The sequence below is a fragment of the Camellia sinensis genome, chromosome 4, assembly GCF_055761805.1.
Source record: "Camellia sinensis isolate YWXY chromosome 4, ASM5576180v1, whole genome shotgun sequence".
NCBI lineage: Eukaryota > Viridiplantae > Streptophyta > Magnoliopsida > Ericales > Theaceae > Camellia > Camellia sinensis.
The window spans coordinates 210,375,313-210,387,196 of record NC_138964.1 but is presented as its reverse complement, the minus strand read 5'-3'; the positions used below and the strand labels follow the sequence as shown (position 1 = coordinate 210,387,196).

Genomic DNA, 11,884 nt, shown 5'->3' with positions numbered 1-11,884 from the left:
AATAAAAATAGGTGGATTAGATTCATTTTGCGTTTACTTAATCTATATATATTTCAGACTGAGCACTTTTTGATTATGTATTGACATTGTTTGATGCAATTTATAGTGGTTCTTTATGTGGTGTTTGGGAAGTTTGTGTTTGGTTTTTTTTTTTTTTTTTGATTTTTTTCGCTAAAAGACAAATTTTTTGTAAAATCAAAAAAAAACAAATGCAAACAAAGCATCACATGCAACCCCATAATCATTTTACTTTTTCTCTCACAAACATTACATTCAATCACAAAAAAAACTCAACTATCTTCTCAAACACCAAAATTTTTTTCTCCAATAATAACCTACAACTAAAAAAAATCTACATAAAAATCCACTTCTCAAACACCCACACATATATAGCAGGTTTTTTCCCCCCCTTTTTGGGGGTGAATTTTGTATTGAAGTGCTTGGTACAATTTTTGTTTAGAACTTGTGAGTCCAAATAACTTAAATATAAAGAGATTAATAATTGTGAAATATATATCACAAATGAATCTTCTAATATTGCTTAGAAGAAACTTGAAAAATTTATCAATAAATTCTATTTTGAGAAATAGTGATCCATTTAGTAGGTGTTTGGCATGTATTAAAAAATTACACATTTTTTAATTTTATATACATATACTTATTTGGGTCATATCAACCAACATCTTCTCTCTACTTTTTTATCAATTTTTTCTACTTTTTACACTTTTTTTTTATATAAAGAGTCAAAAAGTGTACTTATTTAGAACATCTTAAACCACCCCTTAGGATTTTTTTTATAGACTAATTGGTCCCATTGATTTTGAAAAGATAGATTTAATATATTATTTAAAAATTGGATTTACGGTTATACCCTTATTTTTATTATGTTTTCTTTTCTTTTTTTCTAGGGTAAATTACAAATATGCCATTGAGGTTTGCTTAAAATACGGATTATCTCATGTGGTTTGAAAAATTACAAATACTTCTCTGTTAGAATTTTTTATTTAACAAAATTAATTGAAAAAGTAAAATTTCTAACTGTTTACCTATACAATAATAAAATTATTTGAATTATTAATTGAAATAAAGTTTTAACATTATTAAAAACTATTAATTAACTTGATGATTTATTAATAAAAAGACCTATTTGTTATGAAATTAAAAACACTAGGGGGCATTATGTAATTTCTAGAACCACATGGGGTGATTTGTAATTTAATTAAACTTCAGGGGGTGTGTTTGTAATTTACCCATTTTTCTATTGTGCTAGAAGAGTTAGGTATACAATCTATGAGAATCAAATTTGAGATGAATTTTTATATGAGAATCTTTTTTATTTAAAAAATATTTCAAAAAAATAAAAAATAAAAAAAACTTGAAATATGAGATTCTTTAAATATTTCAAGAGAATGTGAGATTCTTCAAACATTTCAAAAAGAGTACAAAAACTCCTTAGTAAGTTTTGGACAAATTTATAATTGTTATATTAGAGTGTTACATTATTAGAGTGATACATTAGAGTGTTACGCTTTTGTTCGTAATGTGAGATTTGTTACAGAATGAGAGAAAATTCAAAACTTTTTTAGTGCGGATTGCCTAAATGTGTAATTTCACATTTGAAGAAACCTACTTTTATCACTAAAAAATTAAACCCAAACATGTAAGTGACTATCATTTTGTGTAATTTTCATTTTAATAAAATTTTTAAGTTCATGAGAAAAAAAAAAAGGAGACTGAATAATTTATAAAATTACATTTTAAAATTTATTGATACTTCACTCACGAAACTTTCCTATTACTTTCTATACCTCCTGATTTGAGGAGGTTGATTTTTATTTTGTATCCTCTCACAGGTACGATGGTTCCATGAAGGAAGAGAATCATGTGTCAATTGGGCAAGTATTTTATTTTTATTAATTAATAGGATATTAAATATAACCATGAAAAAAATAATTATATTAAGTTAGACAGTTATAAGGAAAAATTATAAATAAATGGGATAATCTTAAATAATTGCACTACAAGTGATTTGTTTTTAGTGCAAGTCTGATATATCGAAAAGATTTGAACCATCATACAAATAAAATTATTTTACTATTCTCTCACTCAAATGCAATTTTCCCTAGTTATAATCTAAAAACATATAATTAGAAGCTAAACAATGCTTACAAGAAAAATATTTTATGATAAAAAAAAAATAGAAAGAACAATTCAATACAATGAGGTGTTTGGTGTGGATTGTAAGAGGTGATTATAACTTATTTTAATTTAAGAATCTGTGTTAGACTGTTTGATGCAGCTTCTGCTTATAGTTTTTTAAGTAGAAATAATTTAAATAAGTTGAGAAAAGTTAATTATATAGAAAGTGTGGAATGAATGCTTTTAGTTTTTACTTTCTGATTATCAACTTTTAACTTGTAACAAAATTGCACCAAACAGCACTAATAAAGAACTCTGAAAATGAGAGAAAAATAATTAGTCTTTACTTCGGATTTGTTCCCATATAGAAGTGTACATAAATAATTAATTGAATTAACTCAATTGATTGTCAATTGGGTAAATATACTTACATTATAATAATGACACGAAGGTATAAATTTATAATGAATTTTGTCATTATAATAATGACAAGAAGGTATAAATTTATAATGAATTTTGTCAATATATTTCGTTTTTGAATAAAATTCTGAATCCTTTTTCTAATATGTTTGTGGATTTCTTTATAATGTAAATGTCAAGGGCAAGAACGTAGCTGTCACTATGCATGGACCACGGTGGTATTGGGTTTTCTTTAATAGTGTGGTATAACAAGTACTAGCTTCCAAAAAAACCAGAACCAAACAGCCGTAAGGCAAAAAGACAAAGAAAACAATACAAACACAATATCATGAGAACCTCAAACAACAGAGCAATATTCCTATCCATAATGTACAACCAGTCATAATGTACTTATATCCTATAATTTATACTTATTTAAAATTTTTAATTATCTTAATTAGTCTTTAAATTTCAAGTCAAGTTATAATTGAGTTTAGTCTTGTAACGTCGTTTAAAAATCGATGGAGAAATCAAAGTGAAGGAATTGAAATGTGATTTTGATAAAAGTAAAAGAGTATTAATGAATACAATTTTGATCAAAGTATAGGGATGTTAAGTATAATCAGGCTTTATTTGTCAATTATATATTTTAGTCAAAAAGTTAAAAAGTCACTATATGTTGTCATATCACACTCTCTACTTTTTTATACATCTTTTCATAAAAAGTCAAAAAGTTATTAAAATAACATGTTCCCAAACAAGACCTTAATCCTGTCAAGTGCTGTTTTCTATTAGCTTTTAAAGTGCCTTCATATACTTATAGAGTAATGCTATAAACACTAATTAGTGTACGAACTAACACACCACTAAGATACAATATTAGGTAAGGAATAATACTATATGTACTAATTGGTATACCAATTATTGTACTAATGGATGATGTGGCATAATTTTAGAGGTTTTGGGTGTTTGTAATTTGTATAATATGTGGGGTTATAGTTTTGAAATGACAATGTCACAGCATACTTTGGTACACTAATTGATACCAATTAGTACGTGTAGTACCATCGTTAAGTGAGACCATGTTAATTAATAGAACTCACATTTATGTCTTGTGTTAATTTGCACACTAATTGTAACTTGACTCAAAACTTGGAGTTGATTGAGATATATTAAAAAGTCAAGGGGCAAATGATTTGTTTGGTGCAATTTTTCCCAAGTTGAAAATTGATAATTCAAAAGTGGAAACTAAGGCCATGTTTGTTTCTATGCTTGAGTGGTCGGATTGGACTATCATGACTGTGGGTCCCACCAACAGCATGTTTGGTTGTGAAATGGAAGGACAAATTGAAAGTCCAAGGGTTTAGTAATCTTCCTCAGTAAGGGGATTAATTTGGCTGAGTTTTGGGTGAGATTAGGAAATAGTGAGAGGATTACGTCTATTTTATTTAATTTTTTTTAGGGTAAATTACATTTACCTCCCCTGAGGTTTCTGACAAATACAGGGACCTCCCCTGTGGTTTGAATAATTACAGTTACCTCCCTTACTTTACCTGACAATGTCAAAATTTTTCCATTCTGTCTATTTTGCACAAACGGCGTTAGTATCATATAGAAAATTACCATATTACCCTTGTTTTTGCCTACAAAAAGACAAAAAGCCATATGTTCAACCATAACCATAAAACCCTTTGTTCACTGCCATTGCCCGTGATTTACTAACGCAATCATAAAATAAAATAATTTAAAAATATTTATAATAAAAATTATACATTTAAAATAAAAAATAATTTTTTTTAAAATTTTTAATATTTAAAAAATATATTTAAAATATTAAAAAATACAACACATAAATGTATGAAATATAATGCACATTAAAATAAATATAAAATATTTACCCTAAAAAAATAAATTCGAAAAATTTCAAAATTTATAACCGAACAAATTTCTCTTTTCAAAATTCATAACTCAAAATACGACTCCACACTCAAATCATTATTATAAAAATAATTTTAAAAAATAAAATAATTTTTTCTTTTAAAATAAAGTTTTGGAAAAAAGTTTTGAATTGAGTTTTAAATATATGTTTGGTTATGAGTTTTTGAAAATAATTTTTGAATTGAATTTTGAGTAAAAACATGTTCCGATTTTTTTTTTTATTTTTAGAAACATGTTTGGCTTTCTTTTAGAATCACAATTACAATTAGAAAATTTCAAAAATCTTTTCAAAGCTCATAAAGTCTTAACCAAATATATAACTCAAAACTCATAACCAAACTTATGTTAAATTTATAATTTTTATTTTAAATATATAGTTTTTATTTTAAATATTTTATTTTATTTTATAAATATACTTTTAAATATTTTAATTTTTTTGTTATGTGTTTTGTTATGATTTGAGTGTAGAGTTTTGAAAATAATGTGGAGTTTCGAGTTATGTGTTTGGTTTAAAAATAATTTTTGAATTGAGTTTTATGGTTGTGTTGGTCAATTCAAAAATTATTTTCAAAAATCATAACCAAACACAAACTTAAAAAAAATACAAACTTATGTTAAATATTAAAAAAATTTAAAAATTTTATTTTTTTGAAAAATATATAATTTTTATTTTAAATATATAGTTTTTATTTTAAATATTTTATTTTATTTTATAAATATACTTTTAAATATTTTAATTTTTTTGTTATGTGTTTTGTTATGATTTGAGTGTAGAGTTTTGAAAATAATGTGAAGTTTCGAGTTATGTGTTTGGTTTAAAAATAATTTTTGAATTGAGTTTTATGGTTGTGTTGGTCAATTAAAAAATTATTTTCAAAAATCATAACCAAACACAAACTTAAAAAAAATACAAACTTATGTTAAATATTAAAAAAATTTAAAAATTTTATTTTTTAAAAAAATATATAATTTTTATTTTAAATATATAGTTTTTATTTTAAATATTTTATTTTATTTTATATATATATTTTTAAATATTTTAATTTTTTTGTTATGTGTTTTATTATGATTTGAGTGTAGAGTTTTGAAAATAGTGTAGAGTTTTGAGTTATGTATTTGGTTTGAAAATAATTTTTGAATTGAGTTTTATGGTTGTATTGGTCAATTCAAAAATTATTTTCAAAACTCATATTCAAACACAAACTTACAAAAAATACAAACTTAAGTTAAATATATATTTTTTAAATATTTGAAAATTTAAAAAAAAAAATTTTTAAAAAAATATATAATTTTTATTTTAAATATATAGTTTTTATTTAAAATATTTTATTTTATTTTATAAATATATTGTTAAATATTTTAATTTTTTTGTTATGTGTTTTGTTATGATTTGAGCACAGAGTTTTGAAAATAGTGTGGAGTTTCGAGTTATGTGTTTGGTTATGAGGTTTGAATATAATCTTTGAATTGAGTTTTAAGTTATGTGTTTGGTTACAATTTGAGTGTGAAATTGTGTTTTGAGTTTAAAATATTAAAATTAAAAAATTAAAATATTTACAAAATAAAATAAAATATTTAAATAAAATTATATATTTAAAATAAAAAAAAATTAATTTTTTTTTTCAGTTCTTGAATTGGGCACTTGAGGGCATTATAGACATTTTAGTGCTTACATTTTGATGACATCAGCAGGGTCGGTTAGGTGTATAAACGACGGTCAAATTTTGAGAGAATCTTGACATTGTCAGGTAAAGTAGGGGAGATTACTGTAATTATTCAAACTACAGAGGAGGTCCCTGTATTTGTCAGAAACCTTAGGGGAGGTAAATGTAATTTACCCTTTTTTTAAATTTTTTTTATCAAGTGCACTTATTTGTTTTAATATTTGTTTTAGTTTTTTTTAATATAAAAATATTTTTTTTATTTATTTTATATAAAAATAATTTAACAATCCCATCACTAACCATCTCTCATACTGTCAGTAAAACAAACACACTTTTACTTAATCCCCTTACTAATAATTCTCACATTAACAATCTCTTCACTAACTATTCTCTCACTAACAATCTCATCCAACTTAATTCGCCAAACAAATGTGGCCTAAAAGTAATCATTCTTCAACTTCTAGATAATTAACTTCTTTAAGTTTTTTCAATCTCATAAATTCTAAGTACAAATTGTGCCAAATAAATTAGTATAGACTCCTTAAAAAAAAAAAAACTCTATAATTTGCACCAAACAAAACCAAAGCGGATTGGATTAAAATGAAAGACTGCAAAATGAAATTTACCTTTATTCTTTGGTACCAATTATTTATTTATTTATTTTTTTTTTTCAAAGAGAGAAAAAGTCATATGTCCAATTGATTGGCACTGCAATTGAGTCATTTAGCTGCAAAAAGGCAGTTTTACGTAATTGAAAATTTTCATGCCTAATACATTACATCAAGCACTGCCCATGCATGACATGTAATATTCAAACTGATATGTAAACATATACGCATATATATCTATAATGATCAGATGATATGTTCCCATGTAAGGTATGACGAGACCTATGTTTTTAGAAAACATTAATATCCTAATGAATTGCGTATTGGTATGCACGTTTTGAAATATGATGCACTTTCGTTTCAAAATGATAAATTTAATGATCTAAAACGATTTCCAAATTTTTTTCTATTATATTTCCTTAAATGTTAACTTGGGAGAAAAAAATCACATATATGAACTAAAATTTAAGGTGGATTTTGTTTTGACAAGGCAAAAAATAAAAAATGAATCATAATTTTCATAAAAATGATTTCCTACATGAAAGAACAAAAAATTGTATTGGATACTTAATTATTAAAAGAAAATTATTTTAAAAGTATTTTAAATTCTTAAGTATAATATATATAAGTCTACTCCTATCCTAATATATTTTAGACCATATGACGTATTATATTTCTATTTCCATTCCTATTCCGTGTACTGAAACAATTCAAATTCTAAATAACATAGGATGAGACCCCTCATCTTCCAATTAAAAACTACAAGTTTGTCATTGGGTCAAATTCCAACAAAAGGAGAAATAGAGAAAAATAATTCACTGTGTTTGGTTTGAGTTTTCTGGATTAAGTTTTTTAAAAGTTGAATTTTTTGATTTTCGTATTTTTTTTGTTTTTAGTGAATATTTTTAAAATTTTAAACATTTTTTTTTTACTTTTTTAGATGCACCTTACTTAGATGTGTCTAAAAAGTAAAAAAATTGTGAAAAAATATTTTAAAAAATTAAGAAATACATAAAGATACAAAAAATGTACTAAATTCTTGTATTTTTTGTATTTTTGGTATTTAGTGAATTTTTAAAAGATTTTTTTTACAATTTTTTTTACTTTTTAGGTGTATTTATGTTAGATGTGTCTAAAAAGTAAAAAATTTGCATAAAATATTAAAAAAATTCAGTAAAAACAAAAAAACACGAAAAATAAGAGTGTAGAATTTTCTGAAAATTATTTTTAAAAAATGAGAACCAAGCAAAGTGAATGTTTTTGTAGGTGGGATTTCCCAAAGAGATTGACTTGTGGATTATTAGTCTGGTGGGGTGTAAAAATGACCCACAAGCCATTCAAAGTCCGCTTGCGGTCTGAGCCCGGCTCGATTGAGCCTGGGTATAGGCCCGAGCTCAAGCCCAGCCCGGGAACTTATGCTTGGGCCTAGGCCATGTGTTTTGGAGCCCAACCCAGCCTGTGAGCTAGGCTTGGCCCATTGGTCTGCTCAAGGCCCACTCAAAACCTGACCTGTCTTGAGGCCCAGTGTTATTTTTGGTGAAAAAAAAAAAAATTTTGGTTAAAAAAATAAAAAAATAAAATAAAAATGTTCAGCCTCGGGCCAAGCCTGAGCCTAGGCCCAGTCTGTCGGCCCATCTCTTGAGCTTGAATCTAATTTTCTGGCCCATGAGCTGGCCTGGCCCGACCTAAATTTTGACGAAAACCTGTGCGGCCCAATAAGGCTGACCGGGGCCAAATTTACATCCCTCGGCCTACTACATATTTCATTTTTATAATTCTAGATTATTAATGAAAAACATATCTAATAATCAGAACTATGTAATTTATCATTAAATAAATGTATGAACAATATATTTTTGAAATAAATTATGAAAGAATTATAAAGAAATCATGTAATTACAATTATAGAACCACATTGGTTTATATGATTTTATATGAATGAGAAGATGAACATATCCGATTTGTTAAATTGGGCCACATGTTGGCTTTCTAACTATTGTTAGGCTAGTGGTTTATTTCATATGATATATATTTATCATATTTATAATTATTTTTGTATCGATTGACAAAAAAAAAATGAACATATTTGATTGTTAAATTGGGCCACATGGTGGTATTTAAAAAAAATTAAAAATAAATTAGTGATAAATTTTATAAATATTAATAATTTAAATATTAGATTTTTTCACAAATAATTTTGAAAGTTTCACTTAATTGTAAATTTCCCAAACATTTACCTTCATTAAATTCTCAAAAAAAAAAAAAAAACAACTTTTATGAATTTATCCCTTGTTTTCATGATGATTTTTTTAAAAAAACTTTTAGACATGTTTTGTATTTGTAAAATGATCCTTTTTTTCCCTTTTTTTTTTTTTGTAGCTATAAAATAATCATTCGGTATTACTAATGATGCATAGAAATTTGTCAAACTGATGAATGATTGAGATATTTTGTATTTTATTTGTTAGTTTCGATTTATTTTAAATTTATTTGTGTCAGTTTTTATTGAAATATGACATGAGAAGAGTATAATTGAATTATATTTTTTAAAAATATTTGTATTAATAAATTGGGACATTACAAATTGAAAATCTAAAGCAAAGGCTTTGTTGCCTTATGCTAGGGAGGACCCTAATATGACCGTTAAAACATTACATTAAATAAACTTATTAGATAGGTTACAAACCTATAGAATATTGAAATTGAAAACTGAAAAATCTAAAATAGTTAGAATTAGCTATATGGATACTCCTTCATTTCATTACTCCAAAATGAAATTTGATATACCACTAAAAAGCTCAAAAAAAATTATCATAACGATCCAAACCTCGGTTATTCTCATCCTAATTTCTCTCTATCTCCATAAGAATTTGCTTTTTGAGGTTAATTCAACAAATTTTGGATTGTTAGAGCAGAGATGTGATATGTTTAATGGAACTTGGGTTCCATATTCTAATGGACCTTATTACACAAACGAAACTGAGTGTCTGATCGATGATCGACAAAACTGTATGAAGTTTGGAAGACTGGACACCGAGTTCTTGAAATGGAGGTGGAAGCCAGATGACTGTGAGCTACCCATGTTTGATGGAGCTGAGTTCTTGGAGATTGTTAGAGGGAAGTCTATGGCATTTATTGGGGACTCACTTAGCAGAAATCAAATCGAATCACTTGTGTGCCTTTTAGCTTCTGTAAGTTATGCATTATATGTTTGGCACGATAAGTTAACACGATTCAAATCAAACACGATAAGTTAACACGATTCAAATCAAACACAGGTAGTGATTAGAGATAATATATATAAAAAATAAAAGGAAGTCGGATTGGTATTAGATCTGTGTAACTTGAATTTGACTCGGATAACTAACTCAAAAAAGGATTAGTTACACAATTTAAGTAAAGAAGTGTGATGACATATTTGAATAGCTTACGTAACTCTATCTAGTTGAATAAAAGAAACATGCAAAATAAAATTTTGGAATCAATAGTGAGGATCTTTTTGTTTATTATTTCGGAGTGAATCTAATAAATGAAGAAATAAGTAAAAACAAATAGAGTTTAGTTCTTTGAAATTTGGAAAATAAAATTGAGTAGAAATTGAACATTTTTATCAATACCTTCATTCAGTAGAGATTAATTTCATAAAATTTCTGACTTGTGGGGAAAAAAAAAAAAAAAAAAAAAAACTTAAATGTATCCATCCATTTGATATTTTTAACGGAGGTAGAAGAATTTTGATACGATATATTATCACAACATGAAATTAAAATGACACACAAGATAACACAACAAAATAAACAGGTAGACTATCATGATGGGCACGATTTCTAGCCACGAATAATAGATTGTCTTCGATTCAGATTGTAATTGCCATATACTTTTCAGGTGGCTCGTCCTGTGAATGTATCAAATGTACAAGACATAAGGTTCAAACACTGGCTCTACTTGGAATACAATTTCACACTATCAATCCTATGGACCACTCACTTGGTTAGAGCCTCAGATTTGGACCCAACTGGTGACTCCCACAAGTCCCCCATGAATCTCCACCTAGACCAGGTTGACTTAGCCTGGGCTTCTCACATTCAAGATTATGATTATCTCATAATCTCAGTTGGACAATGGTTTTCAATTCCACTAATCTACTATCACAATAACCAAGTCATTGGGTGTCACAAATGCAATATCAAAAACGTCACAAAAATGTCTCAATACTATGGATTTAGGATGGCTCATCAAACGGCCTTCAAAACTCTTCTGAATCGCCCAAAGGGGACAATGGGGATAGTTTTTCTGAGGACGATCTCTCCGGCCCACTTTGAGAATGGGGAGTGGAATACTGGAGGGTATTGCGTGAGGACGAGGCCGTTTAGAAGGAGAGAAAAGAAGGTGGAGGGGTATATTAGGGAGTTTTATGAGGCTCAAATAGGGGAGTTTTGGGAGGCAAAGAGGGAAGGTAGAGAAAGGGGTTTGAAATTTAGGTTGTTGGATACTACAGAGGCGATGGCGATGAGGCCAGATGGCCACCCAAACTATAACGGGCAATCGCCACGTGGGAATGTGTCAGTGGCTGATTGTGTGCACTGGTGCTTGCCGGGTCCGATCGACACGTGGAATGAGTTGTTGCTACAAATGTTAAAGAGGGAAAGTGCTGAATCAAGCGATTCAAAGCTTCTGTAAAATGTTTCATACAAATGAGACAGATATGGAATAACTATAACAAGATTCCAAATCTTTTTTTTTTTTTTTTTTTTTCTTTCTGTTTTTTTGTTTTTGTTTTTGTTTATTGATGTACAAAATTGTAACTACAAATTTGCAATCATATTTATTTAAATATGTTAGATTTTTTAGTCTTCAATTCTTCTTTATTCTGAATTTAGGTGGCATTGTTGCTGCTGCAGAGCTCAAAACAGAGGATTAAAAACGGAGGAGTTTTCAAACTAAAGACTATTTTTCTTTTTTCTTTTTTTAATTCAAATGTCACATTGCAACACTTTGTTTATTTTATTTATTTATTTTAATAGATATACAAAACAGCTTCTAGATTCTCAAGAAGAAATCTATAGAACCAAATTTCTTGAAAATTCAAACATTCATATGTTTTAAATTTAAATGTTATAGAAATATACTCACAAT

At 26.9% G+C, this 11,884-nt stretch overlaps 1 pseudogene across 1 annotated transcript; it reads left to right on the top strand.

Moving 5' to 3' along the window:
• Window positions 1-9,672: 9,672 nt before the first annotated feature.
• LOC114311053 (protein trichome birefringence-like 19 pseudogene) lies at window positions 9,673-11,606 on the top strand (annotated as a pseudogene). Its single transcript, XR_014365964.1, has 2 exons — window positions 9,673-9,939; window positions 10,628-11,606. The product of XR_014365964.1 is annotated as a protein trichome birefringence-like 19 pseudogene (transcript).
• Window positions 11,607-11,884: the final 278 nt, after the last annotated feature.